The 14174-nt window shown below is 41.9% G+C and overlaps 1 protein-coding gene across 6 annotated transcripts in view; it reads right to left on the bottom strand.

Annotated features, from left to right (window-relative positions):
- Window positions 1-12899, bottom strand: part of atosb (atos homolog b) — a 155700-nt gene extending 142801 nt beyond the window's left edge. For 4 of the 6 annotated variants that reach the window (XM_078550273.1, XM_078550280.1, XM_078550247.1 and 1 more), the window contains exon 1: window positions 12680-12810. The gene's annotated coding sequence lies outside the window, so the exon portion shown is untranslated. Of the gene's footprint in view, window positions 1-12679 lie in introns of all 6 variants that reach the window. The other 2 variants (XM_078550256.1, XM_078550264.1) reach the window with 2 other exon arrangements.
- Window positions 12900-14174: the final 1275 nt, after the last annotated feature.

The raw sequence follows: 14174 nt of genomic DNA, 5'->3' as shown, positions 1-14174 counted from the left end.
CCCTGTAAATAAAGCATGACCATTAAAATGGACAGGTCCTCTCACAGGAACTCCCAGGACGCAGGCATGCATGTTCCACCAGCTAATTGCTTGGAAGTTAAAATTGTCCCTTAGGCTGTGAACCAATAAATGAATCCAGCCAGACAAACAGTGAACAGTGCATAAAACAAGCAAAAAATTCACTACGCCACTCACATCATTGAATCAAGAATGCACTTGTCTTTTTTTTTAAAAATAGAAACTCATGTCCCTAAATACCTTTACTCTTCAATCTGATGTAGGTCTTCTGCAGGTAAACTGGTACAAAAGTTAAGAACCAGAGTTCTTAGTTGTAAAGCCTAAGCAAACATTTCTTGCCAGCATTTCTTGCTACCCCTAATTGACCTTGAGAAGGTGGTGGAGAGTTGCCTTCTTGAACTGCTGCAGTCCACGTGGTATAGGTACACCCACAGTGCTGTTAGGGAGGGAATTCCAGGATTTTGACCCATTAACAGTGAAAGAATGGGGATATATTTCCAAGTCAGGATGGTCTGGAGCTAGGAGGGGAACTTGGTGGTGATGTTCCCATGCAACTACTGTCTTGGCTTTCTAGGTGGTAGCGGCCACAGTTCTGGAAGGTACAGTTAAAAGGAGTCTTGTAAATGGTACATCCTGCACCACTGTGGGTCAGTGGTGGAGGGATTGAATGTTAGAGGCGATGGATTGGATGCCAATCAAGCAAGCTGCACTCATCCAGAGAAGTGGAGAGTATTCCATCACATTTCTGACTTGTAAATGGTGGACAGACTTTGGAAAGTCAGGAAGTGAGTTAATTACTGCAGCATTTCCAGCCTCTGAACTGCTCTTGTAGCCACAATATTTATAAGGCTGGTCCAGATCAGTTTCTGGTCAATGGTAACCCCCAGGATTTTGATAGTGGGAGATTCAGTGATGGCAGTGCCATTGAATGTCAAGAGGCAATGGTTAGATTCTCTCTTGTTGGAAATGGTCATTGCTTGGCTCTTGCATGACATGAATGCCACTTGCCACTTTTAAGCCCAAGCTTGAATGTTGTTCAAGTCTTGCTGCATTCAGGTGCAAACTGCTTGGTATCTAAAGAGTTGCAAATAATATAAAACACAGTACAATCATCAGAAAACATTTCTTCTGACCTTATGATGGAGGGAAGGTTTTTAATGAAGCATAAATGGGTCTTTGACTGATTGGCAGGATGTGACGAGTGGAGTCCTGCAGGGGTCTGTGCTGGGGCCTCAACTTTTTACAATTTACAATGACTTAGATGATGGGAGTGAAGGCATGGTAGTTAAATTTGCAGATGACACAAAGATAGGTAGCTATCTAGATCAAAGATAGGTAGCTTCACAACAAGTATATTGTGAAGAAGATGCAAGGAGCTTGCAGAGATATAGATACGTTGAGTGGGCAAAAATATGGCAGATCAATTATAATGTGGGAAAATGTGAAGCTGTTCATTTTGGCAGGAAGAATAAAAAAGCAGAGTATTACTTAAATGGAGAACGACTGCAGAATTCCAAGGTGCAGAGGGATCGAGATATTCTCGTGCATGAGTCACAAAAGGTTAGTATGCAGGTACAGTACGTAATCAAGAAAGCTAATGGAATGCTATCGTTTATTACAAGAGGAATTGAACATAAACCTAATGATATTATGCTTCAGTTATACAGGGCATTGGTAAGGCCACATCTCATGTACTGTGTGCAGTTTTGGTCTCCTTATTTAAGGAAGGACATTGGGAGGTGGTTCAGAGGAGGTTCACCAGGTTTATACATGGAATGAGCAGGTTGTCTTATGAGGATAGGTTGGATAGGCTGGGCTTGTTTCCACCGAAGTTTAGAAGAGTGAGGGGTGACTTGATTGAAGTATATAAGATCCTGAATGGTCTTGACAAGGTGGACATGGAAATTATGTTTCCTCTTATGGGTGAGTCCAGAACTAGGGAGCACTGTTTTAAAATTAGGGGTCGCCTTTATAGGACAGAGATGAGGGAAGATTTTTTCTTTGAGAGTTGTGCGACTTTGGAACACTGCCTCAGAAGGTGGTGGAGGCGGGGTCATTGAATATTTTTAAGGCTGAGGTAAATAGGTTCTTGCTAGGCAAGGGAATCAAAGGTTATCAGGGGTAGATGGGAATGTGGAACTTGAAATAAACCGATCAGCCATGATCTTATTGAATGGCGGAGCAGGCTCAAGGGGCAGAATGGCCTACTCCTGCGCCTATTTTGTATGTTCATGTAATTGTAAAGATGGTTGGGCCTAGAACACTCCCCTGAGGTATGACTGCAGTGATGGGGCCGAGATGATTAGCCTCCAACAATCACAATCACCATCTTTTGTGTTAGATATGACTCCAACCAATGGAGAGCTTCCCCCCAATTCCTATGGACTTTAGTTTTGCTAGGGCACCTTGACGCCACACTCGATCAAATGCTGTCTTGATGTCAAGGATTGTCACTCTCACCTCACCTTGCAGCAGCCTGCCCTGAATGAGCTGATGACTTTCCTGTAGAGAAATGTTTTCTGTGATTTTTTTTGTAACACTTGCTTTCTGTTTCTAGCAATAGAAAATACAAGCTCAAAATTTAACTTGTCACAGCCACTGAGACGGTTCAGGAGGCAAATAAAATTGAATGGTAAGTTTAGTCATGACAGAAAGTTGAGACGGCAATAGCATTAATAGGAAAAGGTGTGACCATAGACGTGTTACAAAATAAGTGTACACAAATGCAGTGCTAACAATGTTATAAGTATTTAAGTTTTGCATGTGTAAAAATGGCATCAAATCAGAACTGGAAAAATAGTGAATGTACAACTCAAAAGAATGCAAAGCTAGAAAACTACCAAAAAGGACACTAAAGATTTTTTTTTTTAAAAAGCTCCAATCTTGAATGGCTAATCATGGAAACCTATAAATAAAAGATGACAAATTTTTAAAATGTCAAGTAAAGTCACCCGTAATTACCCCTTCCTCACTGTAACTGAAATTTCTAGGGCTGAATTTTCCTCATCCTGCTGGGGGAGGTCAGTAGCAGTAATTCAGCAGACAGCCCTGACTGCAACTCATATTTCTGGGTTGGAAATAATTCACTAACCGGAGTGAGCTTCTGATGGGATCTCTACCAGCAACAGAGCTCACCAATGCCAACAGCAGAAATTTGAGTGGTGTTAAGGCAGGGAACTCAGTGCAACACTGGTCCCGATAAGGCCACAAAAGAAGAATCAATTACATTTAAGGCCGAGTGAAGCCTAAAACTAAAGGCAAGGTTTTGGAGCTAGAGAACGGGAGAGATGCCCACAACTGCACACAACCTCTTCAAAAAAAAAAGACATTATTGGAGCACTGTAACTGTCCCTGGAACCATGGTCCCTCTCCCTGCTGTTTCCAGGGTTGGCAGGAGCAGCAACAGAAGGTAGAAAAATTGGGGATGCAGACTTCCTCCATGATTTACTTTTTTTATATTCATTCATGCCATGTGGGTGTCGCTGGCCAGGCCAGCATTTATTACCCATCCCTAGTTGCCCTAGTTCAGAGGGCATTTAAGAGTCAACCACATTGCTGTAGGTCTGGAGTCACATGTAAGGACGGTAGGTTTCCTTTCCGAAAGGAAGTTAGTGAACCAGATGGGCTTTTAAAACAATCAATGGTTTCATGGTCACTTTTAATTCCAGATTTACATTGAATTTGAATCTGCCATGGCAGGATTCAAACCCGGGTCCCCAGTGCATTACCCTGGGTCTCTGGATTACTAGTCCAGTGACAATACCACTCCGCCATCACCTCCGCTTACTATGCCATTGCCTCCCCTTCTGCTATATTGCTCAATTTCATTTGCTTTAAAGGTATCAGACTGCCTCAGGTTCTTGGGTTTTAATTGAATATTTGCCCCCAAAACAGTGGATGTGGGTTATGAACCACGTCTCTGCAATCTAAGAATGTGTGGTTTGCAGAGCTTTCCAGCATTCATCCACAGGATCTCCCTTGGATTTCCCAGCAAGCTTTATCTTTTCATTCTGTAACTGCATTTCTATATTTGCAGTGGGGAGCACTAAACCCAGATAAAATTTCACATTCCAATCATTACCAAATGTTTAATTGAGAAAGAATTTAAGTCACAAAAAGTAGACAGAGTGAGCAAGAGCACAATTAGACAAAAAAAATTTAATAATTTAATTGGAAAATTATGTTTTTTTCATACTTATCATTGAAAGATCATTTGCGAGTTCTTTAAAAAGAAGAATTTTGAAAAGTTCTCAGTTAAACAAACCAACCCAATTACATCACCAGTACTTCAATCTTTGTTTCAGAAGCTAGCCAGTATTACCTAATTGTAAACATTCTAATTATTCTACAGCTAATATAGCTGTAACTAATGTAGTCAGCAACTGCAGTATTGAAGCATATTTTCCACTTAAAACTGACGGAAGTAAGGAATCAGACTTATAATCCAGAAGCAAAATGCATGAATGCCCAAAAGTCCAGAATGAGCCTCAGCAGATTGATTCAGTTTCTCTTCAAGCCTATTCCTTGCAATGCTATTGAAATCTGTCCCCATTACTGCCACCTCTTTAACTGTCTTCCTGGTCCTTGATAATACCCCAAATACTGAAAGACTTCAAGTGCTAGGGCACCTGATTACTCCCTCTTTCTTTACCTCTCCCCTGAATACTGCTGAATTCTCCACCCAGAGTAAATCCCGTGTCCTTGCTACCTTCAGTGCTTCCTCCTAGTGACGTTCAATATGGAAGAGCACAGATTCATCAGCAGTATGTTTCCTTGTCCATGGTTGGCTTGAAGCCATTGACTCTGGGCTCCAGAGTATGCTGAGGACTCAAAAAAGTCACTCACCCATCCACTATACCTTTGCCTCTGATGGTCAGTTCTGCATCTGGGACAAGAGATGTAGAGAGACGTTGATGGAGGAGTCTAGGATACTGGCTTATAAACACAATTCTATGTTTATGACTATGTCAGAATCTTGCTTGACTAGTCTGTCACAAAGCTCTCCCAACTTTCACACCAGTCTCCAGATATCAGCAAGACCATTGCAAGGTTGACCGGGCTGTGTTTCCCTTTCAAAAACAGAATTACCTGGAAAAACTCAGCAGGTCTGGCAGCATCGGCGGAGAAGAAAAGAGTTGACGTTTCGAGTCCTCATGACCCTTCAACTCTGTGTTTCCCTTTGTTGTGTCCTCATTCGATGACGAGGCCACAGTTTTGATTCTTGTTCTTCTTTCGAGTGGTTTGATGCAACTGAGTGTATTGCTGGGCCACTTCAGATCACAGTTAAGAGTCAATCATGTTGGTGTGGGTCTGGAGTCACACGTAGGCCAGACCATGGAAGGACAGCAAATGTTCCTCTTTAAAGGACATAACTGAACGAGTTGAATTTTCATAGTAATACAACAGCTTCATGGTCACTTTTACTGGTCCTGGCTTTTCACTTCCAGGCGAATTTTAGAAGAACTGAATTTGAACTCATGTTTTCTAGACCAGTAACTTAACCACCTCACTATCCACCAAAGACATTTTGCATGCAAATTTATAACAGAGAAAAAATTAACAGGATGAGCAGAAGACATAAGAGTTTCCAAACATTACTAGTTGATCTGTCATGGCTTGGCACAGTGAGTCAGCAATTTATTTTCATTCATTCATGGGATGTGGGCATTGCTGGAAAAGTCACCCACATGACTGTGCATCGGGAGTCATATATGGGCCAGACCTGATAAGGATGGCAAATTTTCTTCCTTAAAGGGCATTAGTGAACTTGATTTTTACAACAATCCTATATTTCATGGCCACCATTACTGATACTATTTATTTTTAGTTAATTGATTTTAAATTGCCCGTGGGATTTTAACACATGTATCTGGATTCTCCCATATCGAGTGTCTCCTACCCATCTTTGCTGTCTTCTTGTTGCCATTTCTGCTTTTCTCTCCTCCCCTCATTTTTTATACTTATCTTTCTCTGTCCTCATCTGCTTTTCTGATTTCTTTTGGATAAGATGATATTGGTAGTTTGGCATGATATGTGGGGAAAGGAACAACAAACTGTTGTAAATTGCATTTCTGGTGAGAATTTCAGGGAAAATGTGGACCTCAGAAACCTCCTTTTCAACCATGCATGCTTCCCTCAAACCCCTTGGCCCCCTTACATCCCTTAGCTTTTCATTTTCTATCAATAGCTTATCAGGTGCCATGCTTCTTCCCCTCTGAATTAGTCATTATTTTTGCCGCTTGGTTGTTCTGTAACCACTTGCACAATCTTCCATCTATTCTCTCCCAAGAAGTGCCTCACCTTCAACCTGTAACCACCCCTCCCCCCGTTTAAACCTCCTTCCTATTCTTTAGCCTGAAAGAACCTTCATTTGATTTCAAACTTCAGCTTTTGAATGAAACTAAGCGAGTAAAAAATTGGTGTCTTCCCTACCCTTTTTTGGCCCCCACCCACATTTCAGCTATGAAGTCAATACCTGTCTCAATGGTGTAACCAATTACAAGTTACATTTACACAGCGCCTTTAACATAATCAGACATCCCAAGGCACTTCACAGGAGCATCACAAAACAAAGTATGGCGCTGACCCATATAAGGAGATATTAGGTCAGATGACCAGAAACTTGGGAAGTGACAATATTTTCAAGGACTTTTGAGAGGAAAGGGAGGTTGGAAATGTGATGGCAGTTTAAGGACAGTGGAGTTTTGAGAAGTGTCTTAAAAGAGGAAAGTGAGGTAAAGAGATGGAGAGGTGTAGGGAGGGTATTCAAGAGCTTGGGCCTAGAATCATAGAAAAGTTACAGCACAGAAGGAGGCCATTCGGCCCATCTTGTCCATGCCAGCCCGAGGACACCCAGGTGCCCTTTCTAATCCCACCTTCCTGCACCCGGCCCATAGCCCTGCAGCTTACAGCACTTAAGGTGCAGATCCAGGTACTTTTTAAAAGAGTTTAGAGTTTCTGCCTCTACCACCAACTTGGGCAGCAAATTCCAGACACCCACTACCCTCTGTGTAAAAAAGTTCTTCCTCATGTCCCCCCTACACCTTCTGCCACTTAACTTGAATCTATGTCCCTTGGTTCTAGCATTCTCCACCAAGGGAAACAATTTTATCCTGTCCACTCTATTCCAGTCATAATTTTGTACACCTAGACCTGAGAGTAGCTTTTAATTCCAAATTTATTAATTGAATTTAAATTCCACCAGCTGCCATGGTGGGATTTGAACCTTTGTCCCCAGAGAATTAGCCCGGGCTTCTGGGTTACTAGTTCAGTGACATTACCACCACGTCACCATCTCCTCCATTGTGGCATCAAGGCTGCAAACAGACTGGCTTAATCTCAGACTGTTGCCAGGGAGAGGGATGGAGTGAGCAGTTAGAGGATGGAGTTTGAGGTGGGAACTGAAAACAATGGCTTTAGTCTGCCCAATATTTAATTAGAGGAAATTTTGGCTCTTTCAGTCTGGATATCAAGTAAACAGTCTGATAATTTAGCAACAGTGGAGTCGTCGAGAGATGTGCTTGTGGGGTAGAGCTGGGAGTCATCAGTGTACATGTGAAAATCAATATTGTGCCTTCAAATGATGTCACCAAGGGTCAACATAAAGATGAGAAATAGGAGGGGGCCTAGGATAGATATTTTTGGGGAGCACCAGAGGTAATGGTGCAGGAGCAAAAGCCATTACAGGCGATTATCTGGAATTAGATAGATGAAAATGAAATCAGGAGAGAGCAGTCCCACGCAGCTGGACAAGAATGGAGAAGTGCTGGAGCAGGATGGTGTGGTCAACAGTGTCAAAGGTGACAGACAGGTCAAGAAGGACAAGGCGGGAAGATTTACCTTTGGCATAGTCACATAGGATTCTGTGGCTTTGGCAAGAGTTCTTTCAGTACTGTGGCAGGGGCAGAAACCTGATTGGAGGGATTCAAACATGGAGTCCCAGGAAAGATGGGAATGGATTTGGGAAGTGACAACACTCTCAAGGACTCTTGAGAGGAGAGGGAGGTTGAAGATGCGATGGCAGTTTAAGGACAGTGGGGTCAAGTGTTCAACACCTGAAGCGAGAGAACCGTTTACAATATCAGCTAACGTGGGTGGGGTTCAGGAGGGGAAATTGGGTGATCAAGATTGAGGGAACATGAGGTGTGTGTCATGGGCAAGATGAACTCAGCAGGACCATGAAGGTAGATAGCATGAAGGGAGATAGGAGAGCAAGTAGAGAAAAATGTGAGTTCAGGGCTAGGGCAGCAGGGAGCATTAAAGGAAATTTGGCCATATGGGCTACTGGAAAGGAGGGACGCGGCAGAGGCAGCTGATAGAATTGCCTAGATCTTAATGACAAAGATGTCCATGAACTCCTCACAGTCATTGAGCTTTTCTCTCAGCAAAACATAAGTGGAGATTATGAGATGGCTTCAAATTTAAATTGGTGTTTTTTATATTTGAAGTGACATTACAGGAAGACTCTTGAACTTCCCTTCCCCCAAAACAAATTAATACAATTTTTAAGGTTTGTGAAACATAAAACAAAAGCTAGAACAGATATGTCTTCAGAACCACTGCCCTTGTTTCCCCGCACAACTTTAAAAAACAATGTAAATTTTACTCCAGGAATGCTCTTGAAATTTGTCCTTTTGTGTTTCAAAATTAATGGAAGGAAAAGTTGCTGGACAGAAATTGTTTGGAGCTCTAAAAAATGTCCAATCAATAGAGGTAATTGGACAGTACTGATGCATCATGGGAAATTAAGTACACACACTCAGACTACACATTCCAGGATTCAGTTTAGTTGGGGGTTAAAACAAATATACCAACTCTGGGCCTAGGCTTTTGAGTGTAGCAATGGCCTTGAAGTAAAAACTTTAATAAAGGAAGGCATAGTGGATGTATTTAAATGTGTTATTGTGAGATATCTATATTTGATATTTTTAATGTTGATTCAATCCTTACTCTGGAATTAAAAATTTCAATTATTGAGAGGAAAAGTGTGGAATGGCATTGATGTTCCAGAAAGTTTTGAGCGAACTCTGGGAACCCAATGGCTAACTTATGCTGTCAAAATTGAGTTTAGGCAGCCATTTTTCATTAAAATATATAGTAACTTTTAATGGGAAAATGACTCAAAGTGTGACAAAAATATGACAACTGAAAGTCAGGAGCTGCAAACAGGAAGTATGCACAGGCACTAGATTAATATATTGAGTCAGAGATTATAGAATTATTGAATTTTGCAGCATAGAAGGACCCTATCAAAGTGTCACAATGCATCCAGCCGATGCGGCACTTTGGCACAGAGGCCCGAAGTTCAATTCCTTCTGATACTTACAAGCCAGCACTTGTATGAAAAATAACTACCTGAGGAGAGCGCTCGAGTGAAACCATCTCCTAATTTCAGTCAGTCATTGCCTTCAGGAGATAAGTAAAATCTAGAAACTTTAAAAGTATTCCAGAGCACACAATAGAAGGAGCCCTTGCATGTCCACAACTCCTGTTTCAAAATGTCCAGATTTTGCAATAAGTATATAATTTTTACCTTAGAGATACTGCTACTGTGGAAGGGAGAAGGGGCAATTGCACTCTTTCTTCCCATACCTTCCAACATGAACTGCTGAGGTGGGTGGGAGGAGAAAACAATTGCATTTCTATTGTTGATGGTTTCCCAACCAGCTTAGCAGGTTTAAAGGACAAAAAACGTGCTCCTCTGTTAGGGAGAAGGGATAAGAACATAAGAACTAGGAGCAGGAGTAGGCAATTCAGCCCTTCGAGCCTGCCCTGGTATTCAATTCAATCAAGGCTGATCTCACTTCAGCCTCAACTCCAATTTCCCGCCCTCTCCCCACAACCTTTCAGCCCATTACTAATTAAAAATCTGTCAATCTCCTCCTTAAATTTATTCAGTGTCCCGGCATCCACTGCACTCTGAGGTAGTGAATTCCACAGATTCACGACCCTTTGAGAAAAGTAATTCCTCCTCATCTCTGATTTAAATCTACTACCCCTTAGCCTGAAACTATGGCCTCTCATTCTAGAATACCCCACAAGGGGAAACATCCGCTCCACGTCTACTTTGTCTATCCCCTTTAGCATCTTATATACCTCAATTAGATCTCCTCTCATTCTTCTAAACTCTAGCGAGTATAGGCCTAAACTGCTCAATCTCTCTTCATAAGGCAAGCTCCGCATCTCTGGAATCAATCAAATGAACCTCCTCTAAACCGCCTCCAATGCAACTACATCCTTCCTCAAGTAAGGGGACCAAAACCACGCACAGTACTCCAGGTGCGGTCTCACCAATGCCTTGTACAGTTGCAACAACACTTGCCTATTTTTATACTCTATTCCTTTAGCAATAAATGTCAAAATTCCATTGGCCTTCCTTATTACCTGCTGCATCTGCATACTAGCTTTCAGTGATTCATGCACGAGGACACCCAGGTCCCTCTGCACTGAAGCATTCTGAAGTTTCTCTCCATTTAAATAAAAAGTCGCCTTTTTATTCTTCCCACCAAAATGGATAACCTCACACTTATCCACGTTAAACTCCATCTGCCAAATTTTGGCCCATTCACCTAACCTGTCCATATCCATTTGTAAATTTCTTATTTCTTCATTGCAACTTACTTTCCCACCTATTTTGGTGTCATCGGTAAATTTAGCTATAGTACCTTCAGAGACTCTTAGGGACTCTTAATTGAATTACTTAATCATTCAAATTCAGCTTAATTAATTGTAAAATGACCACTTTTAACAAAAACAACTTGGATTTTCCATTGAAATTATTTCAAGTACTTAAAAGAGCAGACAATTCAATATTAGCTTCAGCAGTGACGCTATTTAAATTCTATATATTATTTCTAAGTTTATGACTTATCTGGCCATCCTGTATCACATCACTAATATAATTTTTGTTTCTCTTTGAATACCCACATCTATAATCAATCAAATTCATTTTTTATTGCTGTATCCTCACCCTCTCAACTTGGAGAATTGAGTGAAGTATGGGAAGGATTCACAAGCTGATTAACCATCTGACAAGATGCAGCATGGATGACCTTCTATGGACACAACCATAATTATACCGACCGATAAGATAGGTCATTAGTCTTATACAGCAGAAAGCTTTTGCAGGTTCCCACAACCAATATAATCTAGGGATCTACCAGAATTTCATCCTCATTGTGGGTCAACCCAGAATTCAGATATGGATATCCGGTCTTCACTTCACACCTTTTAACTCAGAAGGGAAAATGTTACAACTCAGCCATAGGCTCGCTCCACATTTTCTGGAATTTATTCTCTTGCAGCTTCATTAACTAACTGGAATGTTTCAATAAACCAATTGCTCCAGCACCATTTCTAACAACTGTGTTCTAAACTAAAAACATTTGTTTCCTCATATGGTATTGGCTTAAGGATATTACAAGACTCTTTTGCAGATCTCTCCAGAATAACATTCATAGACCATCTAGATGCTAAACTCTGAATATCAAAAGGAAACACATATAACCTTGTGTACCATATACTCATGACATGATTTTCCTTTCAGTACTTTGAAATTGCAGTATTGTTGTCAAGCAGTATTGTCTTCTGTAACCATAAATTTAATACCTACTAAGAGCTTTCAGATGGTCTAAAAATTGTACTTTTGCAAAATCATGTTGAATAGTCTCCCAATTGTGCTGGACAATCAGGGTTTGGATTATACATATAAACAAACGGTTGCTATGGCTGTCAGGGGACCTCAAAAAAAGTATTGAATTCAATCATCAGTCCGGCAAATATAAAAGGTTAGAAAACTTGGAAAAGAATTCAGGAAGTAACATAACGTACCTCCATAACCACTGGATGAAGAAATTAACTTCAGGGGTGTTCACCAGTCGTGCAAATGCATACAATTCAGGTTTTTTTTTTAAAGAAAATATTAATGTTGTGATGAAAGATCCCAGAACTGAAACATTAACTTTGTTTCTGTCTCTCCACAGATACTCAAACCTGCTGAGTACTTCTAGCATTTTAACGTTCAGATTTCCAACATCCCCAGTATTTTGCTTTCGAAAATATTTATGCACTTCATTTATAGTTTCACATGATGTTATTTCAGTGATTTGATGCTGAAAAACAAGCGTGCCTTGGAGACTAGGCCCAATAAACTAAAATCCAGAACTCAATGGGTTAACCAGTAGATACCAATACTTTTTATAAACCCTTTATAAGGACGTTCCTATGGTCACCATGGGGATCCAGTCTCTTTTCCAGATAATCAAAAAAACAAAACAATCCATGAAATGCATCCACAATAATACACTTATTTGCAATTGTCTGATCAAAAGATCATTTGACAAGTTCTCCGGAGTCACTCTTTTTCCTTATTATTAATGCATCGACTGACAAACAAGTTGACAGATTAAAACCGTCACTGACACGAACCACCCTTCACGTTCCCAAGATCATACGCGTTTTGCACGGTTATTTCTATGTCAATGGCTTATAAATGTCTCTGTACATTCCTGGAGCCCCCTTTCCTCCGACTATCACCTCACAAACCATGAATTACATTAAGAAAGAGCATCAATCGCCGAAATTTAAACTAGACCGAAACCTGCAAGTTTTACGGTGGCACAAATTGACACAAAGGCAGGATACAACATTTTCCCCTACACACCGAAAAGGCGATGCCCACCAGTCCATTGAATACCTTCAGGACAGAGGCGGCGAGCTGACAGACAAAAAGCCCCACGGTTCATACCTTCACCGAGCAGGAGCAGTCAGTGCTCACAGCTGATCTGTTGCGGCAAGTCGGGAGTTTAACTCCTTCCTGAAACTCACCACTAACAGTTGGTTCAAGCAGCTGGGAAAACAAGGCAAATGGACACCCGCCCCTGTCTGCCTCTCCTCCCCATCCGGCACAAATCTAACCCCAGGACCCTCCGACCCGCCTTACCTCTCACCCCAAACACTGTTCCTCTCCCTTCCACTTCGATACAACAAACCCAGCTCAGAACGCCGCTTGACCCACACTGGCTTCCGTACACATGCATTCCTTCCGGCCTGTTGTCAGGCGACCGTGCTTCGCCAACTCCCCCACCCCGCCCCCTCCTGAGCTTGGAAGGTTATTGGACACCTAGACCCTCATTTGCATTTCACGCCGATGAATGAGACGTCAGTTGCGTCCGCTTATGGGGGTGTCAATCATTTGACGTCACAGGCCGGCGAGACTCGGCGCACGTGCTTGGTGTTGCCGCGGTGCGCGGGGGCGTGGGAGGGGGGGCGGAGCCGTTGAAGAGCCGGCTCCGCGGGGCAGCCAATCAGTACCTCCTTACCGCCCTGGTGACCAATGGGACCAATGGGAGCCGTGGAGCTGCCCCGCTCATCGCTTGACACCTTCACCACTGTGACCGGACGGCGGTTGATTTGAACAAAAAACCTTGTGCAGGAAGTGAAGTGAATGGGGAGCCCTAGCGCAGATGCTGTATGCAGGGTTTGTTAGAAAGCAAGATTTGCATTTATGTAGCACCTCTCACAATCACTGAGCATCCTAAAATGCTTTACAGCCATTGAAGTACTTTTGAAGTGCAGTTAACCCTATAATGTAGAAAACCTGGCAGCCAACGTGTGCACGCAATGTGATAATGACAAGATAAGCTTTTGGAGTGATGTTGATTGCAGGATAAATACTTAGGACATTAGGGATAACTTTCAGTTCTGATGAAAGGTGTCTGACTGGAAACATTAACTCTGTTTCTCTCTCCACAGATTCTGCCAGTCCTGCTAAGTGTTTTCAGCATTGACCTAAGGTCATTGACCTAATGACTTAGACACTGGTATACAGGACACAATTTCAAAATTTGCAGATGACACGAAACTGGAAAGCATTGTGACAATAGTGTAGAACTTCAAGGGGACATAGACTAGTTGGTGGAGTGGGCGGACAAGTGGCAGATGAAGTTCAATGCGGAGAAATGAGAATGATTGATTTTGATTGGAAGAACATGGAGACGGTATAAAATAGGGGTACAATTCTAAAAGGGTACAGGAACAGAGAGACCTGGGTCCCCAGGGACGTGCATACGTTATTGAAGATGGCAGGACACAGGTTGAGAGCACAGTTAATAAAGCGTACAGTATCTTAGCTTTATTAGTAGGGGCATAGAGCACTA

The sequence above is a fragment of the Cetorhinus maximus genome, chromosome 1 (assembly GCF_964194155.1).
Source record: "Cetorhinus maximus chromosome 1, sCetMax3.hap1.1, whole genome shotgun sequence".
In the NCBI taxonomy this organism is placed as follows: Eukaryota; Metazoa; Chordata; class Chondrichthyes; order Lamniformes; family Cetorhinidae; genus Cetorhinus; species Cetorhinus maximus.
Note: the sequence above shows the minus strand (reverse complement) of the source record. Positions and strands in the feature narration are given on the sequence as shown.